General features: G+C 42.6%; 1 protein-coding gene across 2 annotated transcripts in view; it reads left to right on the top strand.

The window, feature by feature from the left end:
• Nucleotides 1–19411, top strand: part of LOC125111666 (interferon-induced very large GTPase 1-like) — a 38370-nt gene that overhangs the window by 8225 nt on the left and 10734 nt on the right. The window contains exon 2 of one of the 2 annotated variants that reach the window (XM_047753689.1): nt 5009–5065. The exons of the other annotated variant lie outside the window; for it this stretch is intronic. The gene's annotated coding sequence lies outside the window, so the exon portion shown is untranslated. The remainder of the gene's footprint in view (nt 1–5008; nt 5066–19411) is intronic. 2 annotated transcript variants of the gene reach the window in all.

Genomic DNA, 19411 nt, shown 5'->3' on the forward strand with positions numbered 1-19411 from the left:
TTCATCTTCATCATCATCAGTCTAAAGGCTTTTTCCTGGAGGCTGAGAATCTCCTGATCACTTAGCTGGTTTTCTGGGTTTGTTTTCTTTCTCCCTCATCTGAGTTATAGTTCTCTGTCTTTTCATTTTTATAGGTTTTTGGTGTGGTGGCCTTTTTACAGATAATAGGGTTGTAGCCTCTCTTACTTCTGGTGTCTGCCCCCATGTGGCTGATATAAGTTGGTATAGGGGCTGCTCTAGGCCTCCTGATGGGAGGGACTGATATCTGCCCACTGGTAGGTGAAGCTGATTCCTATCCCTCTGCTTGGTTGGGCTTTGTCTCTGGGTGATATTAGAGAGAGCTGTGTGCCTGTGGGTTCTTTAGGTAGCCTGTTTACTGATGGGGAGGGCTGTGATCCTACCTGGATTGTTTTTTGACCTGGGACTTCTCAGCACTGATGGGTGGCACCAGATTTTCTCGAAATGGCCACCTCCAGAGAAACCCACGCTGCTGAATATTCCCAAGAGCTTTGCCTCCAATGTCCTTCCCTCACAACAAGCCACATTCACCCATTTTCCCAGGAGGTCCTCCAAGAACTGCAGGCAGGTTTGACCCAGATTCCTACAGAGACTTTGCTTTGCCCTGGGACCCAGTGCACGTGAAAGTCTGTGTGCGCCTTTTAAGAATGGGGTCTCCGTTTCCCCAACTCCTGTGGAGCTCCTGTACACAAGCCCCACTGGCCTTCAATGCCAGGTGCTCTGGGGGCTCTTTCTCCCAGTGCCAGATCCCCATACATGGGATTTTGATGTGGGGCTCAGAACTCTCACTCCTGTAGGTGAGTCTCTGTGAACCAGTTAGTTTCCAGTCTGTGGGGCTTCCCACCCAGGAGGTATGGAGTTGCTTATATTTCATAATCGCCCCTCCTACCTCTTGATGTGTCCTCCTCTTTGTCTTCTGGAGTAGGATATCTTTTTGAACGCTTCCAGTCCATTTGGTTGAAGATTGCTCAGCATTTGGTTGTAAACTCTGTTTTTAGGAGAGAAGTTGAGCTCCAGTCCTTCTATTCCGCCATCTTAATCCCATCTCCCCTAGATTATTTTTCATTTCAGTTGTTGTGCTATTCATCTTGCTCTTTAAATCCTCTAGCTCCTTGTTAAACATTTATTTTAAGTTCTCAATCTGTCTCCATTCTTTTTCCAAGATCATGGATCATCTTTATTATCATCACTCTGAATTCTTTTTCGGGTAAATTGCCTACCTCCTCATCATTTAGTGTTTTGTGTATTTTTGTCTTGTTCCTTTTGCCTGAAAGCTGCTTATTTTTTGTCTCACATTTCTGTTTATCATCCCCTTGAGAGTAATTACGTAGGTGGAGCAGCAGGTGCCCAGTCCTGGAGTTCTCGGGGGTGGTAGTGGTTCACGTGTACCCAGAGCACGTGTTGGGAGCAGCAGTTCACACTTCTCCTGGAGCTGGGTGGCCACTAGGGATAAGATCTGTGAGGCAGGTGGCAGTGATTCACCATTTATGGGACTGCTTTTGTAGTTCACAGAGGTAGAAGCATCTCTTGCAGTCCCTCCTGCTAGCAGGTAGCTTTCAGGACTATTTTCTGTGCCTTTCAATGTCAGCAGTTTCTCCTGCCGCCCCTCCCTTTGCTGCAAGACTCTAGGGACTGCTCTCTGTAACTGTAAGGACAGGTACCGCTGTTCTGCCATCACTCCCCTTGCTTGGCCACTCTAGGGATCGCTCTCTAAAGCCCCAAGGGTGGGGGGGGCTTCTCCTTAATTGTTGCTAAAAGGCTCTCTCTGTAGTTGCATGATATGTGTTCCTGGTGGTCCCTCCCCCCGCCTTGCTGCTGGTAGGAGTGCTCTCTGTAGCTGCTGTGGATCAGAACATGGGTTAATGGGCCTCACCTGGCTTCCTTGGTGTGGAATAAGTGCCATAGATGTGGGCCTTTGCGGGACCACTGGTGGAGGCCCTGTATCTTGTGCTTTTCTCCAGTCAGGCAGCCCACAGCTCCAGCAGGGAGCAGGCACCAGTGGCCCTCTTGCAGGAATGGACACTGCCACCAGCAGCTCTTCTGGTGCTGATCAGGCACCTCTGGCACAAGCCTCTGCACAGCCTCAGGCTAGAGCCAGGATGCCTGTGTTTTCCCTGCTCAAGAAGATTACACCGGCAGCTCTTGTGGCACAGGCTGGGCTCCACTAGTGAGGGAGCTATGGGCAGGAACCAGGAACTTTTGTCATTCCCCCAGACAGTTACTCCACCTGCTCCAAGGAGTCTGTAGCCCTTAGGGTGGGGCTGCTTCCCAGCTGTTGCTAGGCAGCCGCTAGGGCCAAGTGGCTCCCCAACCTGAAGCAGGCAGTGTCCTGCAGCTTGAGAAAGCACACGCAGGGAACAAGGCTGTAGTGCTGGATCCCGCCTCTTCCTTCCAGCACCCCAAATGATGGTGTCTAGTCTCTAAGCCCAACTGGGCTGCCTCCACTTAGATGCGCTCCACTGTGGTCACCCTCTACTCTAGTCCCTCCAGGCTGTTTCCGCACAGCCAGCCCTGGTCTTTTCCCACATGGCCAGCCCCAGCTTCCTCTTTGGGCCTGATCTCTAACACCAGAGTTTTAGTTGCCAGCACCTGCTGGCACTCGCCTATGGCTGCGTGCTGCCCACAGCGCTGACCATTTGTGGAGGACTGTCTCCTTTTTAATTGCTGTACACTGTTGTCTAGAGTTCCTCCTCTGTTTCTCACTGATCTCCTCACTGGTGGGGGAACTTCCTGGGGTGCAGGAGCTATTCCTCTTTCCAGCTCCCTCCTGGAAGAGCAGGCCTCAGTTCCTTCCCATTCTTTTTCAATTGTTTTTCTTCTTTCATTCTACCTGGTTTTGTAAAGGTTTTCTTGCTCTGTCATAATCCTGAGGTCCTTTGTCAGTTTTTGGCACATTTTCTGTGCAAATAGTTCCATGTGTAGTTGCATTCTCAGTGTGTCTGTGGGAATAGGTGAGCCTCATGTCCTGCTAGTCTGCCATCTTAGACCTCTCCCCATCACTTCACAAAGAGACCAAAGGGTATAATAAGCACTGAACAGAAACCATTACCAAAATCTTTCAGCACTGCAAAGTATGGGCAAATAATCTTACCACCCGCACACAAGTCCTTCTCTGTAGGCAATAGTAAAGTTGACAAAAACTAAGGAACACTTTTTTGCTTCTCATCCTTCTTCCTACCACCCGTCTCTACTTTTTCATTTACACAACCCCAACATCAGCTCTGAGGCACACAAAGCTACAAAGAACAGCTTGTTGACTTTGGAAACTATCAGAACAAGCACCTTATACACAGTGCTCAGATATACACACTATTTTATACGTATTTTTCTAGAGAATAAGTCAGAGAAAAGACAAAACATGATCTTGAACATGGATGTAATTGTGTGACTGTTAATAGATCCTTGCTGGAACTGACAAAGTGGACTTTTTTTTTTTTTTTTTTTTGGAGCCGCGTGTGTGGTATATGCAAGTTCCCAGGCTAGGGGTTGAATCCAAGCTGCAGCTCACAGCCTAAGCCACAGCCACAGCAATGCCAGATCCCAGCCTCTGCAACCTACACCACAGTTCATGGCAGATCCCTGAACCCACTGAGCAGGGCCAGGGACTGAACCCGCATCCTCATGGATATTGGACAGGTTCTTAACCCACTGAGCCACAACAGGAACTCCACAAAGTTGACTTTCTATGTGACTTCAAAGTATTTCTTCCCAGACACTCTAGTTGGGAGTAGGAAGGAGGGATTCTGATATACTCCTTAAGTGTAAAGATGACTTCTTCCTGAGGAAAACACTAGTATGTTCTGGACCTACCTACACCTAATAAAGGGCTTTGCATTATTCTTCACAGAAATCATCTTATTAGGCTCTGTAAACACCAGGGACTAGATCTTTAGCATAGACTAAATATATACAATGTTTTCCATATTATAATTTCCTTAATCAAAAATCTTTTTAAAGGGGAGGGAGTTCCCATCGTGGCTTAGCAGGTTACGAACCCAACTACCATCCATGAGGATACAGGTTCAATCCCTGGCCTCGCTCAGTGGGTTAAGGCTCCGGCGTTGCCATGAGCTGTGGTGCAGGTCACAGACACGGCTTGGATAGTGCCATGAGCTGTGGTGCAGGTCACAGACATTGCTCAGATCGTGCCATGAGCTGTGGTACAGGTCACAGATATGGCTTGGATCGTGCATTGCTGTGGCTCTGGTGCAGACTGGAAGCTGTAGCTCTGATTCGACCCCTAGCCTGGGAACTTCCATATGCCATGGGTGTGGCCCTCAAAAAAAAAGAAAGAAACTTATTGGTAGCATTCTGCTTGGTGATCAAAGTTTGGTTCCATTAGGGTATAAATCAACACTCCCAAATCACTGGTAGATCATCCCCTAATGTGCAGACCAATCAACAGTCTGCCAGCGCCCGGCAGGGAAGGTCGTCCTACAGAATATCTTCTGACACATTCAACTCCTGCACAACACCCAGCAGAGCTTACTCATGCAGACTCCAGAGTGAGAGGAGCCTGACAGTGAAACAGGACACATACTGACTCTCCATCTTCCAGTGCCAGATCTGAACCAGAGAGTCTGGTGGACATAATCACTCTTGAGGAGCCTGCCTCCTCCCTGTGTGCCTTTGTCTGTGCCATTGAATTGACAGCTATGAGAATTCTAGGTCAGTCGGCTGAGTCCTAGGTCTTGGGAAGAAAAAGCAGCTGCAGCTTCTATCCTACCTTTTTGATTCCTCTCTAACCGATCTGGGGAAATGGCTATGAGATTTCAAAGGCTTAAGATGCCTTCTTGGGTCACAATCTCTCAAATGTCCTAGAGGAGAGCATCTCCCCATTCTGAGACAAGAAAATAACAGGACTTTCTAAGATTTAGCAGAAAAGAGACACAGCATCTCCCTTAACTTTCAGGCCATACCAAAATGATAAAAGTTATTGTCTATGTTGCAGCAATTTCCATGGCTAATATTTCCTATTATCTCATGGCAGAAGCACCAGAAGATGGGAAACTAACTCCAAAAGTCAGCAGCCCTGACAGCCACTGTGGTATGTGGTTTCAAGTTAAAGCTGGGGGGAGAAGGGAGGGGGAGGAGCATGGACTTAATTTAGGCCTTTCTGGCTTAATCATTGCTTTCATTCCACAAGATAAGCTTTTCAATTTTTACAGTAGCTTGACATAATTGTCATAAAAATCCTATATGTGTGCTCCCTGGAGTGGCTGAGCTGCCATTCTAATTTCACTCTTCAGGATCTCCTGGAGACTGGAGAATGCTCCTCTATCTTGGGATCTTCTCTTTTTCCTACAATTCCCTTCTCAGCCCTACAGGATCCTCTGGTCCTCTGGCCTCATTTATCCAATTCGAGCAGCCCTTGTCATTTCATAATGTTGCTGGTTTTTCTTTCCTGCTACACTTGCCAGTTATCTGGTTACTTTTGATCCTAGGATAATCTCAGCCAGAAAGCATCTCTGAAAATTTGCCTTTATCACTTGGAAGAGGTGTAGGCACCAAATGAATTCCATGTACAGAATAACCCAGCTCCAGTTCCAGAGCCATTTAAACCCCAAGTCCATCCTGCCAACTAAACATCAGATTAGGAATGATAAAAGATGTGTTGAAGGTTATATGTATCTCCAGATAACAACCATCCTACTTGTTTCAATGGGATACACACCTTAGAGCTATGCTTCTCTCTTCATTCTCTTAATCCTTTCTGCACACCACCTCTTTGCACTGAAAAATTCCCTGGAGCCTAATCTGCATACATATTCCTTCTAAGTTCTCTGGTTTAGCTCTTAAAGTTCCCGAAAACAGCTCCTCTCTCCGATTTTCCGAAACTCTGAGGCACGCTGTTGTCACCAGGAGAATCAGATTCCCCCTTGGCTTGGTGTGGCGACCTCCTCCCCCTCAGTGAATCCCAGGTCCCCTAGGCACTGAGATAATGGTTCTAACAGGGGCTTCAGGAAAATTAAAAGACAGGAGAAGTTAACATTTACTGAACCCTTAGTGTAGGTCAGACACTGGCCTGAGCACTCTATATATTTTGTCACTTGGCACACAGATGACAATAGCTCCATGATGCCCTCCACCTGCTTCTAGCCAAGAGATTATGGCAAAGTTGACAGAATTTTTTAGATGCAATAAGGTCCCACATCAGGCGATTTTGTGTTAACCAGAGGATTACCCTGAGTGGCTTGATTTTATCAGGTGAAAGCCTTTAAAGGAGGATTGGAACTCTCTTTAGGTCAGATAATTTTCCCTCCTGTTGGCTTGAAAAGTATGCTGTCATTCTGAGAGAGGCCTATGGAGACGGCCACATGGCAAGAAACTGTGTAGTCTTTAAGAGCTAAGAGTAGCCCCAATGAGAGTCAGCAAGAAAATGGGACCTTGACTCTATAACCACCAGGAAATAAATTCTGCCAACATGTATAGGCTTAAAAGCAGCTTTTCTCCAGCTGAAATTCTAGATGAGAATACAGTTCAGTCAACACCTAGGTTGTTGCCTTGTGATACCTTGGGCAGAGGACCCAGCTAAGTCATGACTCCAAAAACTGTGATAGAACATGCATGTTGTTTTAAGATACTAAATTTGTGGTGATCTATTGTAAACAATTAAAAATAACACAGATTTTAGTAGCTAGAAGTGGTATTGTAAGCCGATAGAGTAGGGGGTCCCTGGAGAAAGAGAACAGGCGTGGCTTTCTTGACAGAAGAGAAGCCATTTTTGGCCTGAGCCATTTTGTGATCTAAGCCTGGCCACAATGCCTGCCCTTGGATGGTGTCAGTAATTAATGGTCTTAAGAGAACAAAAGAATGCAGAAATGAACGGCTGTTATCCAGCAAGAAAAATAACAATAGCAAATTAGCAAAACTCCCAGTTCTCTTTCAACAGTAAAAGTTAGCCTCAAGAGTTTAATCACTAGATCAGCTGGAACCTGAGGGATGATAACGCTGATCTTTTCTGACTCTCAGGACTTCAATCAACTAAAGCTTGGACTCTATCAGCCTCCCAATCCCCTTTATGAATATCCATGTACCCTTAGCTTAAAACTTCTCCAATTTTGCCATTCAGGGAGACACTGCTTTGGGAAAGACCCCCAGTATTCTCCTTACTTGCTGGAAGTAATAAACCCTTCCTTCTCCCATACTTTGGCTTGGTTGTCTCATGTGGCTCAAAGCCAATCAAGAGGTGAACCTGGTTTTTAGATTATACTACCTAAAAGCAAGGAACAGCTTTGGAATCATACAAGTGAGCAGAGGACAGAGGCCAGGACAATTAAATCCTCTGACTTGATTTCTCATAGACAGTTTCTGTTAATTTTTCTATACATGGGCCCTCTTTCTTGTTTCTTCATATGCTTTTAGATTTTTCTGTGGAAAATGGACACTAAATATTATAAGGTGGTAACTCTGGGAATCATATTGTTCATGATCAGAGATTGTTTTCATCGGTTTCTCTGAGTTTTAGTTCTTCAGGGGTTTCCCACTTTTTTCTACAGGACTGTATTTGTGGTGTGTCATCTCTGAGGTGCCTTCCTTTAGCTTAGGTGCAGGTCATGAGTTTATGATAGAGATTTTCCTAAATACATGGAGGAAAAAAAATCTTCACATACTGGTTCACTCTTTAACATTCTTTCAATGCCTAGACAAGCCCTTTAGGACTCTGCATTACCCTTTCTGTCTACCCTGAGCCTAAGAATTAGTTAGAAATAAAAGCTTTGGTCTGTCTGGAATTTTCGGAGCATATATTCTACCCAGACTTTGCACATGACTTTCTAAATTGCCATTTAGAGGTAGTTATCTAATGTTCTACTTCCACACATAATCTCTCTCCCCAGTCTTTCCTCCCAAGTTTGCAGCATGTCTATTATTTGTCTGAACCTTAGTATCTTCCCCCAGACAGCAGGGATTATTCATTCGCCTTTCTTGTTAGCAAGAAATGTGCCCTCCGCTTGGCTGCTTTTCTGCCTAAAGAAGCTCTGTGCTGGGGCAGGGAGCGGAGGGGCTGCCTTTTATAAGTCCTTTGGTTAGTCCCCAGAGAGCTCGAAACACACAAACACAATTCTTTGAGGACAAGGTCAGCTCTCCTTTTGGAAGCAGGGACCACGGTCTCACACTGAAGATATGCACTGATATCTTCAAGACCTTGGTCAAGCAGGGGAGGAGGTGGCCCAAAGGCAAGTAAAAATGATACAACATTCCCCTACCATTCTTTTTTTTTTTTTTTTGGCTTTTTAGAGCTGCACCCGCAGCATGTGGAGGTTCCCAGGCTAGGGGTCCAATTGGAGCTACAGCTGCCGGCCTACGCCACAGCCACAGCAACACAGGATCTGAGCCGCGTCTGTGACCTACACAGTTCACGCCACAGTTCACAACAATGGTGGATCCCTGACCCCCTGAGTGAGGCCAGGGATCGAACCCTCTACGTCATAGTTACTAGTCAGGCTCATTAACCACTGGGCCACGACAGGAACTCCAACTTTTAAGTTTAATAAGGTTTCATTAGTTTAGGAGACAAATTTTTAAAATGCTATTATCATGTAAAAGACTGTTCTATGTTTTCCTCTAGGAGTTTTATGGTTTCTGGACTTGCATTTAGATCTTTAATCCTTTTGAGCCTAATTTTCTACATGGTGTGAGTAAAATTTCCAATTCATTATTTTACGTGTAGCTTTCCAGTTCTCCCAGCACCACTTACTGAAGAGATTGTCTTTTCTCCACTGTATATTCTTGCCCCCTCTGTTAAAGATTAATTGACCAAAAGCGTGTGGGTTTATTTCCGAGCTCTCTGTTCTTTTCCACAGAGCTATGTGTCTGCTTTTGTACCAGTACTACACACTTTGATTACTGTAGCTCTGTAGTATGTATAGTCTGAAGTCAGGGACTCTGATTCCTTCAGCTCTATTCTTTGTGCTCAAGACTGTTGTAGCTATTCAAGTTTTTTTGTGTAAATATAAAGTATATGATGTGATTATCTGATATATTTATATATTACAATATGATTACCAGGGTAGATAGTAAAACATCTATCATATCACAATGTTATAATTTCATTACTGTAATCGAAACCATTTTGATCTAGTCTCTTGGCAACACTGAAGTTTATATACAGTATTGTTGTTGACAATATCATAAGCATTAGATATCCAGAATTTATTTATCTGCTGACTGTAAGTGTGAACCCTTAAAAACATCTCCACAATTCCCACACTCGCCAACCCCCGGTAACCATCATTCTACTCTAAATTTTTACAAGGTTGGCTTTATTGGGTTCTACATATAAGTGATATTGCATAGTAAGAGTCTTTCTCTGCCGACATCTCCCTTAGTGCAATGCCCTCATCCATATCACAACAAATGACAGGGTTTCATTCTTTCTCATGGAGACTGTATAATCTCTTCACTATCCATGTGGCACTTGACTGACACTTGGACTATTTCTACATCTTGGCTGTTGTGAGTAATGCCGTCATAAACATGGAAGTGCATGTATCTCTTCAAAATCCTATTTTCAGGAGAAGGATCAAGATGGCGGAGGAGTAAGAGGTCACACTCACCTTCTCCCACAAACACACACACAAAAAAACCTCAACTACATGTAGAACAATTCACACAGAACAACTGCTGCAGGCTGGCAGAAGAACATACACCTCCAAAAAGGGCAGAAACCCTCTACAAAACTGAGTAAAATAAAAGAAAAAAGAGAGAGAGAGAGAAAAGGAATCAGGAAGGGACTGGCACTCCTGAGAGGAAGCTGTTAAAGAGAAAAGGAACCCACACCCTGAGAAGCCACCTTATTGATGGGGAGATCAGCTGAGACAGAGGGACCTCAAAGTCACCGGCACAGCAGCTGGGCTGAGGAGGCCAAAACAGAGTGAGAGCCGCACAGATCATCTGTACTACTACCCACATGCCACAGCCTGAGACACTCGGGCAGGGGCTGGGCACTGAGACTCCGGCTCCAGAGGTCAGTTCCAGGGAGAGGACTAGGGCTGGCTATGTGGAGACAGCCTGAGGGCCTAGAGAGCAGTGCTATTTTAATTACTACAGCTTTGTAATATAGGTGGAAATCAGGTATTGTGATGCCTCTGTCTTTGTTCTTCTTTATCAGGACTACTTTGCCTGTATGGGATCTTTAGTAATTCCAAACATATTTTACGGCTATTTTTCATCACTTCAGTGGGGAAAAAAAAATGCCATGTGAATTATAATAAAGATTATGTTGAATCTATAGATGGCTTTGCATGGTATGTACATTTTAACAATATTAGTCCTTGCAATTCATGAACATAGGATATCTTTCCACTTATTTGTCTACTTCACTTTATTTCATCATTTTCTTTCTGAGTTTTCTGTACCTCACAGAGTTACCTCAAAAGAACTACTTTGAATTACTGATCATCTAAGTCACTAAATTTTGTGCCTTTGAGCTAGGTTATTGGAGAATTATTATTTTTCAATGTGAACTGTTTCCTTGATTTTTCATGTCCTTGTAGTTCTGCATTGTTGTTTTAGTTTTTGAAGTAGCAGACATACCCTTAAATCTTTACCATAAGCTTTCAAGTGGAGTAATTCTGTTGCCTTTGTGTGAGTACACCTACTCCACTCTTCTTTCTGTATTCTATGGCAGAATTCTTAACTTTTATATCTTTTAAAAAATTTTTTAAATTATTTCCCCAATACAATTTTTTTCTACTGTACAGCATGGTGACCCAGTTACACATTCATGTACACATTCTATTTTTGCACATTATCATGCTCCGTCATAAGTGACTAGACATAGTTCCCAGTGCTACACTGCAGGATCTCACTGCTAATCCTTTCCAAAGGCAATAGTTTGCATCCATTGACTCCAAGCTCCGAATCCACCCCACTCCCTCCCCTTCCCCCTTGGCAACAAGTATATTCTCCAAGTCCATGAGTTTCTTTTCTGTGGAAAGGTTCATTTGTGCCATGTATTACATTCCAGATATAAGTGATATCATATGGCATTTCTCTTTCTCTTTCTGACTTACTTCACTCAGTATGAGAGTCTCTATTTCCATCCATGTTGCTGCAAATGGCATTATTTCGTTCTTCTTATGGCTGAGTAGCATTCCATTGTGTATATATACCACATCTTCTTAATCCATTCATCTGTCAATGGACATTTGGGTTGTTTCCATGTCTTGGCTATGGCGAATAGTGCTGCAATGAACATGCGGGTTCATGTGTCTTTTTTAAGGAAAGTTTTATCTGGATATATGCCCAAGAGTGGGATTGCTGGGTCATATGGTAGTTCTATATATAGATTTCTAAGGTACCTCCATACTGTTCTCCATAGTGGTTGTACCAATTTACATTCCCACCAACAGTGCAGGAGGGCTCCCTTTTCTCCACACCCCCTCCAGCATTCGTTATTTGTGGACTTATTAATGATGGCCATTCTGACTGGTGTGAGGTGGTATCTCATGGTAGTTTTGATTTGCATTTCTCTAATAATCAGGGATGTTGAGCATTTTTTCATGTGCTTGTTGACCATCTGTACATCTTCCTTGGAAAAATGTCTATTCAGGTCTTTTGCCCATTTTTCAATTGGATTATTGGCTTTTTTTTGCTGTTGAGTTGTATAAATTACTAGTATATTCTAGAGATTAAGCCCTTGTCAGTTGCATCATTTGAAACTATTTCCTCCCATTCTGTAAGCTGTCTTTCTGTTTTCTTTTTGGTTTTCTTAGCTATGCAAAAGCATGTCAGTTTGATTAGGTCCCATTGGTTTATTTTTCTTTTATTTCTGTTGCTTTGGGAGACTGACCTGAGGAAACATTTGAAGGTTGATGTCAGAGAAGGTTTTGCCTATGTTCTCTTCCAGGAGTTTGATGGTGTCTTGTCTTATATTTAATTCTTTAGGCCATTTTGAGTTTATTTTGGTGCATGGCGTGAGGGTGTGTTCTAGTTTCATTGATTTGCATGCAGCTGTCCAGGTTTCCCAGCAATGCTTGCTGAAAAGACTGTCTTTTTCCCATTTTATGTTCTTGCCTCCTTTGTCAAAGGTTGATTGACCATATGTGTCTGGGTTTATTTCTGGGTTCTCTATTCTGTTCCATTGGTCTGTCTGTCTGTTTTGGTACCAGTACCACACTGTCTTGATGACTGTGGCTTTGTCATATTGCCTGAAGTCTAGAAGAGTTATGCCTCCTGCTTGGTTTTTGTTCCTCAGAATTGCTTTGGCAATTCTGGGTCTTTTGTGGCTTCCATATAAATTTTTGGATTGTTTGTTCTAGTTCTGTGAAAAATACGATGGGTAATTTGATAGGGACTGCATTGAATCTGTAGATTGCTTTGGGTAGTATGGCCATTTTTACAATATTAATTTTTCCAATCCAGGAGCATGGAATACCTTTCCATTTCTTTACATCTTCTTTAATTTCCTTGATGAATGTTTTCTAGTTCTCGGCATATAAGTCCTTTACCTCCTTGGTCAGATGTATTCCCAGGTATTTGATTTTTGGGGGGTGCAATTTTAAGAGGTATTGTATTTTTGTATTCCTTTTCTAATATTTCACTGTTGGTATGCAGAAATGTGACTGATTTCTGAATGTTAATCTTATATCCTGCTACTTTGCTGAATTTGTTGATCAGTTCAAGTAGTTTTTGGGTTGAGTCCTTAGGGTTTTCTATATATAGTATCATATCATCTGCATACAGTGACAGTTTTACCTCTTCTCCTCCTATTTGGATGCCTTTTATTTCTTTCGTTTGTCTGATTGCTGTGGCTAGGACTTCCAATGCTATGTTGAATAACAGTAGTGAGAGTGGGCATCCTTGTCTTGTTCCAGATTTTAGTGGGAAGGCTTCCAGCTTTTCTCCATTGAGTATTATATTTGCCGTGGGTTTGTCATAAATGGTTTTAATTATGTCAAAGAATGTTCCCTCTATACCCACTTTGGTGAAAGTTTTGATCATGAAGGGATGTTGGACTTTGTCAAATGCTTTCTCTGCATCTATTGAGATTATCATGTGGTTTTTGACTTTTCTTTTGTTAATGTGTGGATAATGATCTTGATTGATTTGCGTATGTTGAACCATCCTTGTGAACCTGGGATGAATCCCACCTGGTGTATGATGTTGATTGATTTCCGTATGTTGAACCATCCTTGTGTACCTGCGATGAATCCCACCTGGTTGTGGTGTATGATCTTTTTGATATGTTGTTGCATTCGGTTAGCTAAAATTTTGTTGAGAATTTTTGCGTCTATATTCATCAAAGATATTGGCTGATAGTTTTCTTTTTTGGTGGTATCTTTGATTTTGGAATTAGGGTGATGCTGATGTCATAGAATGTTTTTGGGAGTGTTCCTTCATCTTCAACCTTTTGAAAAAGTTTAAGGAGTATGGGTATAGTTTCCTCTTTGAATGATTGGTAGAATTCACCTGTGAAGCAATCTGGTCTTGGAGTGTTTTTATGACATATTCAATTTCACTTCTAGTGATAGGTCTGTTCAACTGATCTATTTATTCTTGATTCAGTTTTGGCAGGTTGTAAGTCTCTAGAAAGTTGTCTGTTTCTTCTAGGTTGTCAAATTTGTTGGCATATAATTGCTTATAGTATTCTCGTATGGTTTTTTGTATTTCTGTAGTATCCATTTTGATTTCTCCTTTTTCATTTCTGATTTTGTTTATTCGGGTTTTATCTCTCCTCTTCTTGGTGAATCTAGCCAGAGGTTTGTCAATTTTGTTAACCTTTTCAAAGAATCAGCTCTTAAGAGTTCCCATTGTGGCTCAGTGGTTAACAAATCTGACTAGGAACCATGAGGTTGCGGGTTCAATCCCTGGCCTTGTTCAGTGGGTTAAGGATCCAGCATTGCCATGAGCTGTGGTGTAGGTTGCAGATGTGGCTCGGATCCCACATTGCTGTGGCTCTGGCATAAGCTGGTGGCTATGACTCCAATTCGACTCCTAGCCTGGGAACTTCCATATGCCGTGGGAGCAGCCCAAGAAATGGCAAAAAGACTCCCCCCCCCCCCAAAAAAAAAAAAAACAGCCCTTGGTTTGATTGATTTTGTCTATTGCTTTCTAAATCTCTATTTTATTGATTTCCTCTTTGATCTTTATGATTTCCTTCCTTCTGCTGACTTTAGGTTTTTCTTGTTCTTCTTTTTCTAATTCATTCAGGTAGTGGGTTAAGTTGCCAATTTGAGATTTTTCTTCTTGTTTGAGGAAGGCCTGTATTGCTATGAACTTCCCTCTGAGCACTGCTTTTGTGGCATCCCATAGATTTTGAGTGGTTGTGTCTTCATTATCGTTTGTCTCAAGGTATTTTCTAATTTCCATCTTGATTTCCTCATTGACCCATTGGTTTTTTTAGTAGCATGTTGTTTAGTCTCCATATAGTAGGTTTTTTCTCATTTCTTTCCCTGTTGTTGATTTCTAGTTTCATGCCATTGTGATCAGAGAAGATACTTGAAATAATTCCTATACTCTTAAATTTGTTGAGGTTAGCTTTGTGCCCCAGTATGCGATCAATTCTTGAGAATGTTCCATGTGCACTTGAGAAGAATGTGTATTCTGATTTTTTGGGGTGTAATGTCCTGAAAATATCTATTAGGTCTAAATTTTCTATTGTTTCCTTTAGGATCTCTGTTGCTTTGTTGATTTTCTGTCTAGAGGATCTGTCCATTGATGTGAGTGGGGTGTTAAAGTCTCCTACTAAGATTGTATTCCCATCAATTTCTCCTTTTATGTCTGTTAGTATTTGTTGTAGGTATCTGGGTGCTCCTATATTAGGGGCATATATATTGATGATTGTAATATCCTCTTCTTGAATGGATCCTTTGACCATTAAATAGTGTCCTTCTTTGTCTTTTTTTATGGCCTTCATTTTAAAGTCTATTTTGTCTGATATGAGTCAACTCCTGCTTTCCTGTCTTGTCCATTGGCATGAAATATCTTTTTTTTTTTTTGTCTTTTTGCCATTTCTTGGGCCGCTCCAGCGGCATATGGAGGTTCCCAGGCTAGGGGTCGAATCGGAGCTGTAGCCACCAGCCAGCGCCAGAGCCACAGAAACGCAAGATCCGAGCCGTGTCTGCAACCTACACCACAGCTCACAGCAACGCCGGATCGTTAACCCACTGAGCAAGGGCAGGGATTGAACCGGCAACCTCATGGTTCCTAGTCGGACTGATTAACCACTGCACCACGACGGGAACTCCGGCATGAAATATCTTTTAACATCCCCTCACTTTCAGTCTATATCCTCCAGTCTGTATCCTTTGCCCTAAGGTGAGTTACTGCTAGGCAGCAGATTGAAGGTTTTTGCTTTTTTATCCAATCTGCCACTCTCTGTCTTTTGATTGGAGCATTCAGTCCATTCACATTTAAGGTGATTATTGATATATATTTATTTATTGCCATTTTAAGCCTTGTTTTCCAGTTGACTCTATGTTTCTCTTTTCTTCTTTTCTTTTTTTGGTTGGATGGTTTCCATTTATTTTATACTTGAGTATTTTTCTTTTCAGTTTTTGTGAATGTAATGTTTGGCTTTGATTTGTGGTTGCCCTGATTTTTAAGTATGTTAACACCTTCCTATATCTGCTTACTTTGGCCTGATAATCATATAGGCTCAAACACATCATTAAGATAAAAAAATATACATGTATTTGTTCTTACTTCTCTTGCATTGCACGATTTTGATCTTTTTTTATTAACATCTTCATGTTTGGATCTGTATGCTGGCTTATTTAAGTTACTGCTTTCCAGTTGTGGTTTCATCCTCCCTAGTTCTTCTTCTTTTTTTTTTTTTTTTTTTTTTTTTTTAGGGAAGTCCTCTCAGTATTTCTTTTAGAATGGGTTTCGTATTGCTATATACTCTTTCAGCTTTTGTTTGCTGGTGAAATTCTTTATTTCCCCTTCTATTTTAAATGACATTCTTGCTGGATAGAGTATTCTAGGTTGCATATTTTTTTCCTTTCAGTGCTTTAAATATATCTTGCCACTACCTTCTGGCCTATAGTGTTTGTGTAGAGAAATCAGCTGATAGCCTTATTGTGGTTCCCTTATAATTAACACTTTGCCTTTATCTTGCTGCCTTTAGAATCCTCTCTTTAACTTTTACCACTTTTATTATAATATGTCTTAGTGTGGGCCTGTTTGGGTTCAATTTGTTTGGGGCCCATGTGCTTCCTGTATCTTGATATCAGTATCCTTTAGATTTGGAAGGTTTTCAGCCATAATTTCTTCAAATATATTTTCAACCCCCTTTTCTTTTTCTTCTCCTTCTGGAATTCCTATTATGCATAGATTGGCCTGCTTTATATTATCCCATAGGTCTTTTATATTGCTTTCATGTTTTTTCACTTGGTTTTCCGTCTGCTGTCCTGTTTGGGTGACTTCCATTTTCTATCTTCCACGTCACTTGTTTGTTCCTCTGCATTACTCACTCTGGTCTTTATTGCCTTTAGCTCGGTGTGAATCTCTGCAAATGAATTTTCTAGTTTATCTTGGCTCCTCCTTATATTTTCTAGCTCCTTTCTGAGGGAATCTGCATTACTATTCATATCCTCTCTTAATTCTTTTAGCATTTTCAGTATCTCTCTTTTTGAACTCAAAGTCTGTCAGACTGCAGAGGTCTATTTCATTGTTGACTGCTTTAGGTGAATTCTCCTGTTGCTTTAACTGGGAATAGTTTCTGAGCTTCTTCACCATGCTTGTTTTTCTTTTTCTGCAAATTTGGGGAAGCCAAACTGTAGTTTGGCACAGTCCAGGGTGGGCTGGCGGGGCCGGCTCCGTGAGGGTGGGGCGTGGCACTGGGAGTGCGCGAAGGTGCTGGCAGGCTGGATCCACACAGGCTGGGCACAGGCACCAGGAACGCACTAGTGTGCCGGCAGGGCAGGATCTGCACAGGCAGGGCGCAAGCACCAGGAAGGAGTGCTCAGCTCTCTGCGATCCAGTGGGCAAGTGTGCACACTGGGGCCCAAGGAGTTTTCTATGGCGGCCTGCCCCTCCTTCTCTCCCCTTCCCAACAGTGGTGGCTTGCCTCTCCTGCAGGTCTGGACCTACTCCCGGGTTCCCTCTGCCATGGCTTTCAACTCCCCAGCCCTTAGCGTACCACTGCCCCCACCAGCAGCACACCACTTCCTAGTCCCTTAGGCTGTCTCCATACCACCAACCCCAGCCCGCTCCCCAGGACTGACCTCTGGAGCCTAAGTCTCAGTGCCCAGCCCCCACCGAGCATCTCAGTCTGTGGTGTCTATGCCAGTGGTTCAGATGGTCTGTGCATATCTCTCTCTGCTTTTTGGATATCAGACGGCTTTGTGGAGTTCCCTCCAACTCAGCTGATCTCTCCATTGGTTAGGTGGCTTCCCAGGGTGTAGGTTCCCTTTCTGCTTCACAACTCCCTCACTGGAGTGTTAGACACGTCCTGATTCCTTTTCTTTCTTTATTCTTGTATTCTATGCAGTTCTGTTGAGAGTTTCTTGCCTTTTTGGAGGCTTAAGTTCTTCTGCCAGCATTCAGCTGATGTTCTGTGTGAATCATTTTACATACAGATGTGTTTGTGGGTTTTTTATGTGTTTGTGAAAGAGGGTGAGCATGTCCTTTTACTCTTCCGCCATCTTGCCAGCCCCCCCTTAACTTTTATATCTTCTCTGGTTCTTACAACTCACCAGGCTGACTACTAGAAACTTCTGTTTTCTAGAAGGTGGCAATATACCTCAAGTATGTGGTTTCTCTCTTCCCCAAAAATCCCAGCCTATTTTCTGGTAGCACTCTATTTCTCAGACTAGCCCTTGCTGATAAACTCAGGAGTGCACACAAGTATCTGGCCACAGAGTTGGAGGAGTTGCAGGTTTACCACTCTGGAGATTAGGGGTGCCCACATCCCTAGAGGGCAATCAAGTAAAGTTCTCTCAAATATTCATGGGGAGACTTCCTGATGAGGTCCTGAGAAAAATCAGCAGGAACTGCATCCCTTAAACACCCTTTGATATTCCTGTCTCTGATATTTCCTATCTCTCCCGTCCTGGCAGTCACAGAAGTCCTGCCTCAGTTCTTGGGGTGCTGCTGGAGAGAAATGGGTTTCACCAGCCAGGTCCCAAATAACTCGGATAGCTGAGCATTCAATAATGATTCTCCTTTTTCCCCCTGGAGTGGTCACTGTTACCAGATAGTTTAGTTTCATGCGATGTCACCAAGCTTGTGCTGGAATCTCCCCTTGGGAAGAATGGACTTCTCCTAATTCTTTCTTATTTGTGGATATATGCCTGGGAAAGCACTCTGTAGGTTTTTCCCATCTGTGAAGTTGGCTCTGGGGACGGTTCACTGACTCCCTTCTTTCTACAGCCCATACCAGGTCTTATTATCAGATGCACAGGTGGGCAAGACTCCTCCTGCATCCCTTGGCATGTAGTCTAAAGCCCACAACACCCAAAGAGGCATTTTTGTTCATGAATGGATGTCAAATTTGTTGTTTTAAAGGGGGGACAAAAAGGAAGAACAACTTTTTTTTTCTAAGGGCTGCACCTGTAGCACATGGAAATTCCCAGGCTAAGTGTCAAATCAGAGCTGCCAACCTACACCACAGCCATAGCAATGCCAGATCCAAGCCATGTCTGTGTGCTACACCACAGTTCACGGCAATGCTAGAAACTTAACCCACCAAGTGAAGCTAGGGATCAAACCCACAAACTCATGGATACTAGTATGGTTCATTACCACTGAGCCACAACGGGAACTCCAAGGAAGAACATCTTCTGTTACCATGACATTGACATTTATAAGTGTGCTTTAAAGGACAGGAGAGTAAATAAACAGACTAAGAAGTGACAGACAGGAAGGGAATCATTCAACACTTATTTGACAGAAACTAATGGAGGAAAAATAGATGGAAGTACCAGTCCTTAAAAAAAAAAAATCTAGTTATCAAAATCATAAATGTTGTTGAACTCCAACCGTCAGCTTAATGTTCTTCATACAACTGGTTCTACATAATAAGAGTGCCAAAAGCCAGGTTATTAAAGTTGCAGCTCACACTGTGAATCAAAAAGGAAATCCACGTTGAGATGATGCAATTGTTTCTGTTTTTATTTCATTACTCTAGAAGGTGGATCTGAAAAGATACTGCTATAATTTATGTTGAAGAGTGTTCTGCCCATGTTTTCCTCTAAGAGTTTTATAGTATCTGGTCTTATAATATTTCTGTAATCAATTTGAGTTTATTTTTGTGAATGGTGTTAGAGAATGTTCTAATTTCATTCTTTTACATGAAGCTGTCCAGTTTTCCCAGCACAACTACTGAAGAAACTGTCTTTTCTCCATTGTATATTTTTGCCTACTTTGTCACAGAATAAACCATAGGTGCGTGGGTTTATTTCTGGCCTTTCTATCCTGTTGCATAGATCGATATTTCTATTTTTGT

This window comes from Phacochoerus africanus, chromosome 11, assembly GCF_016906955.1.
Source record: "Phacochoerus africanus isolate WHEZ1 chromosome 11, ROS_Pafr_v1, whole genome shotgun sequence".
In the NCBI taxonomy this organism is placed as follows: Eukaryota; Metazoa; Chordata; class Mammalia; order Artiodactyla; family Suidae; genus Phacochoerus; species Phacochoerus africanus.